A 16771-nucleotide genomic window follows, 5' to 3' on the forward strand; every position below is an offset into this window, starting at 1 on the left:
AGGGAGGCCAAATAGAGTTTGAAGCTTTCTGAACTGGGACATGAGAAGAGTGAGTAGGTAGATTTCTTTCTGAAGTGGCAGAGTGCTCCTTAATGTGCAGACCCGAAAGGACAAGGATTCATTCAAAGAACTGTGTGCGACCCAGGAAAAGAGGAGGCTAAGCCCTTTAGAGGGCCAGTTGTGGAAATGGGTGCTATTGCTTACAAAGTAGCAGAATTCTTTCTTAGTGAGGAGTATATCTAAACTTTCACATTGAGATCTAAAAAGAAACTAAGCAAAATAAGTTAATGAAAGAAGAATCCTTTCATTCACCCTCTTTTGAATACACTAGAAGTCTTGAAAATAATTCTGTCCAAAGATAAGTAAATATATTAAAATTTAAGTTTAAATTTACTTTTTAAGCTGATGCATATAAGTAAAAATTCTACATGTTTATGGAAAACCATGTGATATTCTGATACATGCTTGTATTGTGTAATGTTCATGACAATGCAAAGAAATCAGTCTCCTCAAACATTTATCATTCTTTATAGCAAAAATTCAAATCCTGTCTTCTAGTTTTTTGAAATATAAAGCACATTATTTTTAATCTATAGTCATACTACTGCCAAGCATACCAGAACTTCTTGCTCCTATTTGTGACTCAGTACCCACTGATAACCTTTCCCCACCCCTCCCTTCTTACCACTCTCCTAGTTTCTGCTGACGAACACTCTATTCTTAATTTCTATGACATCTACATTTTAATTCCACAGAGATAGATCAGGTGGTACTTGCTTTTCCATGCCTGACTTGTTTCTCTTAACAGTGATCTTCAGTACCATCCATGTCACAAATGGCAGGATTTCATTCTTTTTAATGATTGAATTATAATCCATTCTGTATGTGGACCACTTTTTTAAAAAAAATCTACTCATAAGTGCATGGACACTTAAGTCATTTCCTTCTCTTGGCTTAAGGAATGTAGCCCTCAAAATGAAAGAAACATACTTTTGAAAAATACTCAATGCAGTAGGCAAGTACATTTTAGATAGTGCTGAATTCTTTATTCAATAAAATGTAAAAAACATGGATACTAGGAAATGATGAGACAATATCCTGAATTGAAAAAGAAATTAAGAAGCCCACAGAAATTAAAGGAAGCTAGATGATCTAAGGAAATTGTTATGAAACAAAACAGAATATAATAGCCTTTTTTGCTAGTATTCTTCCTTTTTCTGTTGGTACGAGTCTCCATACTGCTTACAGCCTTTGGACACCAGGCCAATGAGAGTCAGCCCTGGCACTTGTGCTATAATTATTGGAAAAATCCCCCTGTTTTCCTTGGGATTGTTAAGTATGAGAATGAAGCCTGAGGATGATTATGGTCAGATCTGAACCACACTGAGAGAATCTGCCTGATACTAAAAACAACACAGGGGACTGAGAGATGGATATATATAGTATCATTAGTGTGTGTGTGTGTGTGTGTTTGTATTTGCTGAAACAGATTTGTTTTGAGACCTTAAACTCTAGTCATGATTAATACAATTCTTTGATATATGTTTCAAAAATGCACAACAAAGTAGTGAGTAGAATTTTCAGTTCAGTTTATATAACAAAAATGAAGGATTTTTTATATTCTCAGAGGTAATACTTGATAAGAATTTGGCTGGAAATTTTCCAAAACTGAGGAAAGACAATTTGCAGATTCAAGAAATGTGATGAATTCCAAGCAAGACTAATTTAAAGAATTATACTTCTTGATATTAAATAGTGAAACTGTAAGATATCAAGACAATAAAAAATGCTGAAAACCAATGAAGGAAAACATTATATTGTCTTCATAAGAATGACAGAGAAATAGCTGACTTTAAAACAAAAGCAAAAAATTCAAGGTGGCATAACTGTGTCTTCAATAGGCTGAAAGAAATAATTACCAACTTAGATTTTAATATATGGCCAAGGTATACTTCATGAATAAAAGCAAAATAAAGATATTCTCAACAAACAAAAAAATTGTTTTGCCACTAGCACAACTGCACTAAAAAATTCTTGAAAGATATTCAAGAATATCTTTCAGATAATTTCCATTCTGGTTGGAGTGAGATGGAATCTCAGTGTAGTTTTTTTAAATATAGTTTTTAGTTGTAGATGGACACAATACTTTTATTTTATTTATTTATTTATTTATTTATGTGGTGCTGAGGATCAAACCCAGTGCCTCATATGTGTGAGGCAAGCACTCTGCTACTGAAGGCAGAGGAAAATAATTATTGATGAATGGTCAGAAATTTTGGAAGGAATAAATAGCAAGATGAGTAGTGTATATATATGAATTATAAATTAACACCTACTACACAGAAAAACAATGATGCTTTTTATGGTTAAAGAATTAAAATACCTGATAGCAAATTCATATAAATGATAAGAATGTAAGTGGAGTTACAGTGATCTATGTTTTCTTGAATTATCCAGTATAGAAGTAAAGATATTAACAAAGTGCCTGGCTTTTCCTGGAAGCAGTATGAAGGTATTACACAATATTAGATTTATGTAAGTTAATGGTAAATGCTTTTTATCTCGAAGGAAAGAGAATTTTTAAGTTCCAAACTACTAGAGAAAAAAGTAGTCACAAAAAATCAATATAAAGTAATGAAACAAGGAGAGAAAAAAACAAATATTAAATAGGGAGGATAAATTAAAGATACAAACTTAATGGGAGTCTTAAACTCAAATATATTGGAGGACACATGCAAGTGGTTTAATAATTAAAAGAAAAAATAACAAAATAATGCAACTATTATTTTTTCAAAGAGAGACATATAAAATGAAGATGAAAGGATGGAAAATGCAAACATTATCCCAAAGAGGTCATGCAGTTATATGAATATTGGATGATATTTTTTGCGAAGGTACAAAGCTCTACCAGAGGTAAAGAGGGCTATTTAATAATGATAAAAAGTTCATTATACCAAGATAATGGGTATTCATGTATCATATAAAAAAGATAGAACTGTAAGGAAAACCAGTTCAAAACCACAATGGGAAATTTTACCTTAGAATAACTCCTTTCATAGTATAGTTAATAAAGCAATCAGTTAAAGTCTGATTGTAAGGATGGGGAAATTATTTCTTTTATAAGTACATTATATTATACATAATGGTGAGGCTCATTGTGACATGTTCATAAATGCATATAATATAGTTTTCTTTATTATAATCCCAAATACTTTCTCTTTTCCTCCTCTGCACCCTCCTCTGGATCTTTGTCTCTACTCAACCAGCTTTCCTTCTATGTATTTGTTTAAAATTATATTTATATATAAAATTTGAATGAATTGCTGTATATTCATACATGCACATAGCACAATTCCCCTTCATCCCTTTTCTCTCCTCTCCTCCCTCCCCCTTGGGCTCTCCTTTTACTCGGTAGACCTTCTATTTTTCATGGGGTCCCCCCCCACCCTGGCTTTTGTTTGGTACTGTGGATTGAACCCAGGGTGCTTAACTACTGAGATACATCCCCAGCCCCTTTTAAAAAATATTTTCTTAGAGATAGGGTCTCACTGAGTTGCTTAGGGATTTTCTAAGTTGCTGAGACTGGCTTTGAACTCATGATCCTCCTGCCTCAGCCTCTCAAGCTGCTGGGATTATAGATGTGCACCACTATGCCTGGCCACGGGGTTTATTTCTTTTTACTCTCTAACTTTGTTATATGACAGAAAATATTCAATCCTCTCTAAGTCTGGCTTATTACACTGAGCATGAAATCCTCCAGTTCTGTTTACCAGAAAATGACATAATTTCATTCTTCTTTATGACTGAGTAGAAATCCATTGTGTGTATATGTATGTGTATATATTACCTTTCCTTTATCCATTCATCTGTTAATAAGCATCTATGCTAGTTCAATAACTTGAATATTGTGAATTGTGCTGCTATAAGCATTGTAATGCATGCATCACTAGATTATGCTGATTTTAGTTTTTCTGGATAAATACCAAGGTGTGGGATAGCTGGGTGATATCCCGCTATGGGATATGGTGGCTCTATTTCTAGTCTTTCGAGAATATTTGTACTAATTTCCAAAGAGGTTGTACTAATTTGCAACCACCAACAATGTCTAAGTTTATTTTTCTACCAACATCCTAAAAAGCACTTATCTTTATTTGTATTCTCTTTAATTTTTAACTGTTCTTTTTATATATACAGGACAGTAGAGTCTATTTTGACATTTTTATACAAACATGTTGTATATCTTATTCTATTATGATAATGGATATGGATGTACATGCTGTTGAGATTCACTGTGGTTATTCATATATGTACATGGGAAAGTTATGTTAGATTTATTCCACTGCCTTTCCTGTTCCTTTTCCTCCTCCTTTCCCTTTATTCCCCATTTGTCTAATCCGTTGAACTTCTATTCCCCACTCCTTTGTTGTGGATAAGCATCTACATATCAGAGAGAACATTCAACCTTTGTTTTTTGGGGGGATTGGCTTATTGTCACTCAGCATCTATACTCTACCATTCTGTCCATTTACCAGTATATGCCATAATTTCATTCTCATTTATGGCCTAGTAATATTGCATTATGTATATTTACCACATTGAGAAATAGGAATCTCAAATCTCTAAAAAGTATAATTTCAGACCCCCAGATCAAAATTCTACAGATTCTTAAACATTGGATCTTCCAAAGAATGGAATAGCTGGGTCATATGATGGTTCCATTCCAAGTTTTCTGAGAAATCTCCATACTGTTTTCCAGAGTGGTTATACCAATTTTCAGTCTTACTGAAATTTGAGATGTATGAGTGTCCCCCTTTCCCCACATTCTCATCAAAATTTATTGTTACTTGTATTCTTGATAATTGACATTCTGGTTGGAGCAAGATGGAATCTCAGTGTAGTTGTTTTTTAAAATTTTTTTTTAGTTATAGATGAACACATACCTTCATTTTATTTATTTATTTATTTTTATGTGATGCTGAGGATCAAATCTAGTGCCTGCCTCATATGTGTGAGGCAAGCACTCTGCTACTGAGCCACAATCCCAGCTCTCAGTGTAGTTTAAATTTGCATTTCTCTAATTGCTACAGATGTTGAATATTTTTTCATGTATTTGTTGACGATTTGCATTTCTTTTGAGAAGTGTCTGTTTTGTTTCTTTGCCCATTTATTTATTGGGTCATTTGGGATTTTGGGTGTTAAGCGTTTTAAGTTCTTTGTATATCCTGTAAATTAATGTTGTATCCAAGTTGTGGTTGGTAACAATTTTCTCCCATTCTGTAGGCTCTCTCTTTACACTCTTGCCCCCACCCCTTTTTGTGGTGCTGGGGATTGAACCCAGGGCCTTGTGTATCCAAGGCAAACACTCTACCAACTGAGCTATATCAGCCCTGACTTTTTGCTTTGAAGAAACTTTATGGTATCAAACTAAAAAGTTTGATATGTATTGATTCTTGATCTTATTTCTTGCACTTTAAGAGTCTTGTTGAGCAAGTCAGTTACTGAGCTGATCAGCAAGCCGTTTTTATTAAGCAGCAGTGGAATGGCACATTTTCAGAGGAAAAAATGGGGACTGCTTACAAGAGAGGTCTTTTTTTAAAAAAAATATGTTTTAATGAGATTAAATCATAGCAGAATATTTAGTGCGACTTACTCATTAGAGACTTGGGACGTGCCACTGAGCATTCAGGAAACCAGTTGTGCCGTTAAAACTCTAACTCAGGAAAACAGCTGTAAAACTTGAAACTCATCCTAACTCATGCAAACAGTTGGGAAAGCTTGGATAAAAATCCAGAGCCCAGGGCCCATTGTCTGTCTTCCCCTTCTTCCCTCTCGGATCACCCTGCCTTCCTTTTCTCCCTGAGGACTGTCATTTTCCTTTTCTTGGGGGAATGTTATTTTCCATCTTCATCACCCACTTTATCAATCCCAGAATATTCTTTATTTCTGATTTTTCCATATCGGGTCACACCATGGTGCCACCTGAAATGCAGGTTCTCCTAATTTCTCTCCCTCCTTTGTCTGTAGCACCTTCATTCTAGCAGTTGTGGCAATAGGCTCTCTTCCTTTATTATTCCCAATCTTGTGAGTCTGTAAGCTGTTCTGAGAGTCCAGTATTAATTCCCAGTAAAAATCCCCCTGCACTCACCTTACTGAGAAGCTGATCATTCACTTTCCTGTGCTCACACCACAGAGGAGCTTGGAAAGCAGCCTGTCTTCTCAAGATTCTATTAGACTTTCAACTGAACATTTTACTTGATTTGTTGTGTCTCTCATTTCCAAGATTTCTATTTGGTTCTTTTTCAGCATTTCTATTTCTTTATTGAATTTCTCATTCATATTCTATACTGACTTCCTTAATTCATTCAGTTGTTTTTCTATGTTCTCTTGGAATTCATTGGTCATTTTTTTATAATGATTCTTTCACATTCCTTATCTGATATTTCATCCAGTTCAATGTTTTTGGTGTTCGCTGCTGGTGAATTATGAACTTCAGGTAGTGTTGTGTTGGCTTGTCTTTTCATACTTCTTGTATTTATACGTTGGATTTTATGCATCTGTTGGAAGAGATTTCTCTTCCACTTCTACATGTGGACTTTATAGGGCACAATCTTCAATTCAAATGTCCTAGAACCATCTGGATTGAGACCCTCATTTAGGTGTGGTGTCCAGAGCCTTTGTGTAATTTCTCTACTTTTGCTGTAGTAATGGCTGTCCATAGGTAGGACCTGGAGACATATTTCTAGCTGTTTTTACTTCAGTCTTGATCATTAGTTTGGGTTTTTGTTTCTTCTATTCTTTGTATTAAAATATAGCTGAAGATTGACTGTCATTCATTTGTATGTGGAGCCAGGTTTACTGTCTTTCGATTGAGTTTAGTTTAGCAGCAGATTTTCTGCCTGCAAATTTGTGTCCCTGTAGGTTCCCAGAACTCAAGGACTAGGAGGAAACAAACAATAGCAATAACCAATGCAAAGATATACAACATTAAACTAAATACTTGGTTTCTACTTTGACATCCACAATGTTAATTGCCACAAAAATCAGAAATGGTAGGGTCAACAATTGCCAACAGCAAAAACAATAAGTGACCATGAACTATATCTGACATTAAAGCAAGTAACAGGTGTCAACTATGTCATCCACAGCAACAATAAGTGAAACAGTATTAATGGTGTTGGCAGGAGTTACATAAACCAATAAGTGCTAAAAGATGGTAGGAATAAAGTTAATTAAGAGAAAAAGAAAATGTGATAGGAAGGTAGAAAAGAGTTTCAAATAGTGGGCATAGAGAATGCAGAAGAGATGTAGCTTGCAATGGTTATGAGGTAGGAGGAGAAATTGAAGTAACAATGTAAAGGGAGAGCGAAAGAATAATAGAATTTGGATGTTAGCAAAAGAAAACATAGAAAAAGAAATAAGAGAAATAGGCAAGTGAAAGACAACGCAAAACAAAAGCAAAATGTACTAATAAAAAACCCTAATCCTCAAAAGACAGGGCAAGGAAAAATATCTACATTTAAAAAGCTAGAAATGAGAAAAAGAAAAAAAATGTAGATGTCTGTATGTCCATGAACCAAGCAGCACAGCAAAACACACACACACACACACACACACACACACACACACACACGAAAAGAAAAACGGATCATGAAAAATTAAGGAATCATTTGTAAGAGGAGTTCAAATAGCCAATGAGAATAGATGGACACTGTCTATGCCCAACTGTCTTTCTTTCCATTTTTTTTTCCTTGGGCTAAGAGTGAGATTAAGGACTGAGTGTAGTTAACCTTTTGCTGTTTTTGTGTTAGTCACAAAGTTGCCAGTTGGAGTAACCTGGGACTGAAGCTGATTCAAATTATTCTCAGTTTCTCTTCTCCCAAGTATGAGATAGGATGGGATGCGAAGTACTGCCATTGGAGTTTTCACAGACCAGATGGATGCACTCCCCAGTGTGGGGTCACTGCAGAATTTTATGAGTGGAGTTGAATCAGGTGGGGCTTAGGTCTAATCAGGCCTTGGGCTGTGCTGGATGGTGTCTACTCTGGAGAGATTAGATCAGAACACCCCTAGGGCCTGGCAGTTGCTGATCTCTGCTAGATCTCTCAAGATCTCAGGATCTCAGGAGCCTCTCAAGGATTCTGTTTGTGGGGCAAGAGAGACAATCCTTCACCCTGTCTGCTCCCCATGAACACACTCTTTCCAGGATTTTCAGGCTTAGTCCCTGAGCATATTCACATTCACCTGCTCAGATTCCAGACCTGCTTCAGCTGGTCATGTGAGCCACCAGAGTCAAAGGTAGAAGTGAGTTGGGATCTTGTTTACTTTTACAACTTGAATTCGCCTGGATAAAACATTCTCTCTGCCTGTTTTGACCCCATTTTGCTAGGTACACCTGGGCTACATTGAAGGTGCTTGCTAGGTCAGTGTAGCAGTGTTTTCTCAGATCTTCCAGCTCCTGCAGCAGCAGATGCAGCATGACCACCCCAAGATGGCTTCCACTTTAGCTTTCCATGGCCATTTGGGAAACACACACTTTTCAAGCACCAGTGCACAGTGCAGATGGTGGATCAACTAAGGGGAGGTTTCTGAGTTTGGGTTTTTCTATACTCAATCTGTCCTGAACCAGCTTTGCTGCTGCTGCAGCTGCATTTACCACAACCAACTGCTCCAATGTAGTCTTTCTTCTTTATTTAATGTACGCAGATATCTGAGTCTCTGAAGACTTTGACTATTATTTGCTAATCAGTTTTAGTGAAACTCCTCTCTTATCTACCTCGTGGAGAAGCAGTACTATTGCTACTTGAATCCTGAGCCACAAAGCAACTAGGAATATAGCCTTGTCATGATCTTTTAACACATTTTCTTTATTGTTGACTTTCTTTTCAAGATTATATACTTTGTCTTCAAAGCCTGAGAATCTCCTCTGTGTTGTCTAATATTGGTGATGCTTTCAACTGATTTTTTTTGGGGGGGGGGGTACCGAGGATTGAACTCAGGGGCACTGAACTACTGAGCCACATCCCCAGCCCTATTTTGTATTTTATTTAGAGACAGGGTCTCACTGAGTTGTTATGCACCTTGCCGTTGCTGAGGCTGGCTTTGAACTTGCGATCCTCCTGACTCTGCCCTCCCCCCGCCCCAATCAACTGATTTTTAAATTCAATCCATTGAGTTTTTATTTTCAGGATTTCTTTTTTTATAATCTTTCTCTATTGAAATTATCTTTTACTTCCTTATTTTCTTAGTTCATTTCTTATGTCTTCTTTTAATTCATTGAATACTTTTTAAACTATGGACTTTCTAAATTTTCTATCTGATATTTCCTCCACTCTGATATCAATGAGATCAGTTGTTGAATTATTGTGGGCTATTTGGGGTGACTTGTTCCCTGGCTTCTTTCTCTTAACTGCCCCAGGCTGGGTGAATATCCAAGTATCAGTACTCCCACTCAATGTGTATTCTTTACTATGTCCAATATCCAGCACTACTTTTAAAGAAGTTGCTAACCCCTTTTAACTGCAATCACTTCAGAGCAAAGCTATGTAACCATAAAATTTAGGGGAAAAAACTTATTAAAAATGTTCTCTACATTTTCTCCAATCCAAGTATAAATTTATAATAACATTCTTAAGTAGGTTGAGAAATTATTATTGAGCATAATGAAATTTTATGGGGTTAAAAAGGGGATAAGAGAAAAAATTGATAAAGAAAAAAGAGAAAAGTGAAAGTAAAATAATACAAAGTAAGATAAAATGGAAAAAATGTTAGGGATTTGAGGCAGAAACCAGTAGTGCAAAAGGGAAAAGTATAAACTTGAATTAGGAAAGTAAAGATAGAGTGATTACAGTTTAAAACAGAAGAAATATAATCAATTAACAATCAAAAATAATCAATTGGCTTGAGGGCTGCAATATCAAATAATAAGGGAATAAGTATCAGTTCAATATGAAAAGTAAGATCAAAATTGACAGAGCTATTTATGATATTCTATGCAGAGGTGGGGAAGTGTCTCATTGCATCTTCCTGATTTAGATTTCATCAGGATTTTGGATCTTTAGAAGACGCACACCATTTACCTCTGAGTTTCTCTGGGGATGAAGATGGTGATCACATTATTTTACCTCTGATTCAATTCCTGGAGAGCCCCTTTGACCTTTGGTGGGTTCAGGTACCTACCAGCTTTCTGTTGGGTCAGAGGAGATGGTTCCTATTTGCGATTTAGGACCTCCCTGTTGGGGGTACAGTCTTGAACAAAAGCTCTGTGTATCCAACACTGTCAGTTCCCATGTGGGCCACACATGTATATTGCATAGAGGGTGTAGTGATCCAAAGTAGAAGTATTGTAATCTCCTTGATATGGCAATGGGTGACCTGTTGTAGGGATGGGTGCTGCTGCACCCTCTGGGGGGCACAGGTTGCAGATTTGGGGCTTGTATCTGGACACACTAAGTGGTGTATGTGGACATTGTTCTGGAAGCCCTTTAGTGGGGGCAACTGCCACTGTGCATGAACTGAGGTTCTCTGATGGCTGCTTAGGGTTATTTTTAGGAAATGTTTTCCATAGTTCCATGCATCTGGATGAGAACTGAGTTAACTGGCAACATCTGTGGACTCTCCTAGAAGGGCTAGGGCACAGGAGCTACTTCCCTGGTTGCTTTGATTTTCTTGCTGGTTGGTGCTTGCTATTCAGTCCAGAGGCCCATGTCTGCATGATTTAAAGCTGCTGCATGTATTGGTGCAGTGGAATAGGACTTATGGAGAGATCTTGGTGACTATCTGCAACCAGGGAGTCTGTGAATGCAGGCTCTCTGTGGATGGACTTTGGCACATAAGTCTATGCCCTTGCTGATATAGATCATGGGGTACCAACCCCACGACTTGTGTCAGTTGGCCCACCTTTGTCTGAGCTCCTATGGCCAGCTGCCAGTTTTGAATATCTGAGTACCCGCTTCCCTCCACGGGGGCTTCTTTGTAGCAGCACTAGTTGGTGCAGCTCACCAGTGTTTGACCTGTCACAGTGGTTGGAGGGTAGAGTGTCGGTTTGGCCCACCCTTGCCTGAGTTACTGCAGTGGCTGAGGGTAGCTCTGGGTTGGGGTGAGCATACTCCAGGAATAATTTCCTTTCAGATCAGCTCCACCCCACTCCGCTTGTCCTCTGTGAAGGGGAGGGTGTTTCAGCTTGCCGTGATCCCTCTATAAGTTCCTTTTCAGAGAATTAATGAGACAACCCATTGCAAAGGCATTGTGTGTGGTTTTATTGGTTGCTATCTTTAGATGGGGAGAAGCTGTACTGATTTAATTCCATCTAGGGAGGCTGGCTAACTGCACACTCTATAAAATGGTTGTACTGCCCAGAATTTTTTTCTTCTTACAATTTGGACTGAATTGTAGGATCTCATTCACTGTCTTTTCTGTTCCTGTCCCATTTTCTTTTGGTTTCTTTTTCTTTCCACGTGTTAAGGAAATATGCTTGTGGGCTTTCCTTCTCCTTCTTTCTCTCATTTTTACCCTTCCCTCCAACCCTGCTCTGGTCAGTGTTTATAGTCAAGGACTTCTTTGCTTATTTTCTTCTCTGCTAACCAATTTCTAAGTCATTGCAAGTCTCTTTCTTTTTAATATTGAATTTTACAGTGTTTATTCTGTCACCTGCATCACTGGTGAGCTGTCCTTTCACTGCTTTATTTCTAGATTGTGAGGATTGCTGCCTAGATCCACGCTGCCATGTTTTGAGTCTTCCCAAACTACATAATATTGGTTATTCTTTAAATGTTTGGTAGAATTCAGCACTGAAGCTATTCAGTCCTGGGATTTTCTTTTTTTTTTTTTTTTGTTTTTTGTTTTGTTTTTTTTTTTTTCTTTAGCAGTAAGTTTTCTTGGCCATATCATAGAAAAACATATGTAATATACGGGATGATGAAGAAGCTCTTGGGCAGAATAGTTTCTTTTCTGATTCACATTAATGAGCATTACCTGTACAGCTCCCTGGGGAAAAGTAGTTGAAGAGCAGAGCTAATACAATGTAAACTCAAGCATCAGTGCCCTGAAATTTAGCACAGCCCTCTGCTTTTTAAAGCCATTAGCCAAGGGATTCTTCCAAATTGTATAATTAATAGCCAAGCAATGTTCTGAAAAAAACTAGAAGCAATTCTGAAAAGAATTTAAAATTTAAAACTCTGAAAAAGGTAATGAATATAAAACAGCACAGTGTATAGGAAAGGAAATTTCTGTTGCAAAAATTTTTTAAAAGCCATAAAATGAACTAATAATTTTCAAGAGGTAGACTTTTAGCAGCAATAACGGTTTTGCATATATAATACACTGCATTTGCTGTACAGTAGACTAAGTGATTACTACTTGAGTTTGTGAAGCTCTGTGATCAACAGAGTTAACAAAATGAAAAAGATGATCTAGGTACAGATCATATAAAAGGTACTTTCTTTTAATTAAAACAGTATGAATGTATGACTATATCTGTATGAGAAATAACTTTTGTGTATGTTTCAAGGTTAAAGACCCTATTTGTTTCTTAAAGCAGAGGGTTGGAGTTATTGAAGTGAAATTCTTCTAGTATTTAATATGGAAACAAATGCACTCTACAGCCCTAGTGAAGTCAAGGTGGGGTTTTTGCTTTGGTTTTTCCATGTTACAATACGTATTTACTGTATAGAATGGTATTCTCTTCTGCTTTGTCACCTTTCTCTTTTGGCTTCCTGGGTACATTTTTTAAACTGGGATTTTCTTTGATAAGAGATTTTTATACTGATTCAATTTCCTTTGTCATTGTTTCTTAAGAATTTTGGTTTCTTTGTGATTCAGTCTTTTTTTTAATTTAATTTAATTTAATTTTTTATTGGTTGTTCACAACATTACAAAGCTCATGATATATCATCTTTCATACATTTGACTCAATTGGGTTATGAACTCCCATTTTTACCCCAAATACAGATTGCAGAATCACGTCGGTTACACATCACATTTTTACATACTGCCATATTAGTGACTGTTGTATTCTGCTACCTTTCCTATCCTCTACTATCCCCCCTCCCCTCCCCTCCCATCTTCTCTCTCTACCCCATCTACTGTAATTCATTTCTCTCCTTGTTCATTTTCCCATTCCCCTCACAACCTCTTATATGTAATTTTGTATAGCAATGAGGGTCTCTGTTCATTTCCATGCAATTTCCCTTTTCTCTCCCTTTCCCTCCAATCTCATGTCTCTGTTTAATGTTAATCTTTTCTTACTGCTGTTCTTCCCTGCTCTGTTCTTAGTTGCTCTCATTATATCAAAGAAGACATTTGGTATTTGTTTTTTAGGGATTGGCTAGCTTCACTAAGCATAATCTGCTCTAGTGCCATCCATTTCCGTGCAAATTCCATGATTTTGTCATTTTTTAGTGCTGCGTAATACTCCATGGTGTATAAATACCACATTTTTTTATCCATTCATCTATTGAAGGGCATCTGGGTTGGTTCCACAGTCTAGCAATTGTGAATTGTGCTGCTATGAACATCAATGTGGCAGTATCCCTGTAGTACGCTATTTTAAGGTCTTCAGGGAATAGTCCGAGAAGGACAATAGCTGGGTCAACTGGTGGTTCCATTCCCAGCTTTCCCAGGAATCTCCATACTGCTTTCCAAATTGGCTGCACCAATTTGCACTCCCATCAGCAATGTACAAGAGTACCCTTTTCCCCACATCCTCGCCAGCACTTGTTGTTATTTGACTTCATAATGGCTGCCAATCTTACTGGAGTGAGATGGTATCTTAGGGTGGTTTTGATTTGCATTTCTCTGACTGCTAGCAATGGTGAGCATTTTTTCATGTACTTGTTGATTGATTGTATGTCCTCCTCTGAGAAGTGTCTGTTCAGGTCCTTGGCCCATTTGTTGATTGGGTTATTTGTTTTCTTGTTGTCTAATTTTTTGAGTTCTTTGTATACTCTGGATATTAGGGCTCTATCTGAAGTGTGAGGAGTAAAAATTTGTTCCCATGATGTAGGCTCCCTATTTACCTCTCTTATTGTTTCTTTTGCTGAGAGAAAACTTTTTAGTTTAAGTAAGTCCCATTTGTTGATTCTTGTTATTAACTCTTGTGCTATGGGTGTCCTATTGAGGAATTTGTAGCCCAACCCCACAATATGTAGATTGGAGCCAACTTTTTCTTCTATCAGACGCAGAGTCTTTGATTTGATATCTAGCTCCTTGATCCATTTTGAGTTAACTTTTGTGCATGGTGAGAGGAGGGGATTCAGTTTCATTTTGTTGCATATGGATTTGCAGTTTTCCCAACACCATTTGTTGAAGATGCTATCCTTCCTCCATTGCATGCTTTTAACCCCTTTATCAAATATAAGATAGTTGTAACTTTGTGGATTAGTCTCTGTGTCCTCTATTCTGTACCATTGGTCCACCCGCCTGTTTTGGTACCAGTACCATGCTGTTTTTGTCACTATTGCTCTGTAGTATAGTTTGAAGTCTGGTATCGCTATACCGCCTGATTCACACTTCCTGCTTAGCATTGCTTTTGCTATTCTGGGTCTTTTATTTTTCCATATGAATTTCATGATTGCTTTATCTATTTCTACAAGAAATGCCGTTGGGATTTTGATTGGCATTGCATTAAACCTATAGAGAACTTTTGGTAATATCGCCATTTTGATGATGTTAGTTCTGCCTATCCATGAACAGGGTATATTTTTCCATCTTCTAAGATCTTCTTCTACTTCTCTCTTTAGGGTTCTGTAGTTTTCATTGTATAAATCTTTCACCTCTTTTGTTAGGTTGATTCCCAAGTATTTTATTTTTTTTGAGGATATTGTGAATGGAGTGTTTTTCCTCATTTCCGTTTCAGAAGTTTTGTTACTGATATACAGAAATGCCTTTGATTTATGCGTGTTGATTTTATATCCTGCCACTTTGCTGAATTCATTTATTAGTTCTAGTAGTTTTTTTGTAGACACATTTGGGTCTTCTAGGTATAGAATCATGTCATCTACAAATAGTGATAATTTAAGTTCTTCTTTTCCTATTTTTATGCCTTTAATTTCTTTCTTCTGTCTAATTCTTCTGGCCAGTGTTTCGAGAAGTATATTGAATAGAAGTGGTGGTAGAGGGCATCTCTGTCTTGTTCCAGATTTTAGAGGGAATGCCTTCAATTTTTCTCCATTCAGAATGATGTTAGCCTGAGGCTTAGCATAGATAGCTTTTACAATGTCGAGGTAAGTTCCTGTTATCCCTAGTTTTTCTAATGTCTTGAACATAAAGGGATGCTGTACTTTGTCGAATGCTTTTTCTGCGTCTATCGAGATGATCATATGGTTCTTATCTTTGAGTCTATTGATGTGGTGAATAACATTTATTGATTTCCGTATATTGAACCATCCTTCCATCCCAGGGATGAATCCCATTTGATCATGGTGCACAATTTTTTTGATGTGCCTTTGTATCCGGTTCGCCAGAATTTTATTGAGGATTTTTGCATCTAGGTTCATCAGAGATATTGGTCTGTAGTTTTCTTTCTTTGAGGTGTCGGAATCAGGGTGATGTTGGCCTCACAGAATGAATTTGGAAGAGCTCCCTCTTTTTATATTTCCTGAAATAACTTGAAAAGTATTAGTATTAATTCTTCTTTAAAGGTTTTGTAAAACTCCGCTGTATACCCATCCGGTCCTGGGCTTTTCTTGGTTGGTAGTCTTTTGATTGCTTCTTCTATTTCATCCATTGATATTGGTCTGTTCAAATTGTGTGTATTCTCCTGACTCAGTCTGGGCAAATCATATGACTTAAGAAATTTATCGATGTCTTCACTATCTTCTATTTTATTGGAATATAGGTTTTCAAAATAATTTCTAATTGTCTTCTGTATTTCTGTAGCATCTGTTGTGATATTGCCTTTTTCATCCCGTATGTTAGTAATTTGAGTTCTCTCTCTTCTTCTCTTCATTAGCATGGCTAAGGGTCTGTCAATCTTATTTATTTTTTCGAAGAACCAACTTTTAGTTTTGTCAATTTTTTCAATAGTTTCTTTTGTTTCAATTTCATTGATTTCTGCTCTGATTTTAATTATTTCTTGCCTTCTGCTACATTTGCTGTTGTTTTGCTCTTTCTTTTCTAGGGCTTTGAGATGATGTGTGAGCTCATTTATTTGTAGGTTTTTCCTTTTTTTGAGGAATGACCTCCAGGCGATGAATTTCCCTCTTAAAACTGTTTTCATTGTGTCCCATAGATTCCGATATGTTGTGTCTGTATTTTCATTTATCTCTAAGAATTTTTTGATTTCCTCCTTTATGTCTTCTGTAACCCATTGATCATTCAGTAACATATTGTTCATTTTCCATGTTTTGTAGGATTTTTCCTTCCTTCTTTTATCATTGATTTCCAGTTTCATTCCATTATGATCAGATAAAATGCATGGTATTATCTCCACCCCTTTATTTTTACTGAGGGTTGCCCCATGACATAATATATGGTCTATTGTTAAGAAGGATCCATGTGCTGCTGAGAAAAAAGTATATCCACTTGATGATGGTTGATATATTCTATATATGTCAGTTAAGTCTAGGTTATTGATTGTGATATTGAGTTCTATAGTATCTTTATTCAACTTTTGTTTGGAGCATCTGTCCAATGGTGAGAGAGGTGTGTTGAAGTCACCCATAATTATTGTGTTTTGGTCTATTTGATTCTTGAACTTGAGGAGAATTTGTTTTATGAACGTCGCAGCACCATTATTTGGTGCATAAATATTGATAATTGTTATGTCTTTTGGTGA

The 16771-nt window shown here is 36.6% G+C and overlaps 1 protein-coding gene across 1 annotated transcript in view; it reads left to right on the plus strand.

Annotated features, from left to right (window-relative positions):
* Positions 1-16771, plus strand: part of ADAM32 (ADAM metallopeptidase domain 32) — a gene marked incomplete at both ends in the record, with an annotated part of 184409 nt that overhangs the window by 58218 nt on the left and 109420 nt on the right. The gene's annotated exons all lie outside the window — the stretch shown is intronic.

Source organism: Spermophilus citellus (genome assembly GCF_964194105.1).
Source record: "Spermophilus citellus genome assembly, chromosome: 16".
In the NCBI taxonomy this organism is placed as follows: Eukaryota; Metazoa; Chordata; class Mammalia; order Rodentia; family Sciuridae; genus Spermophilus; species Spermophilus citellus.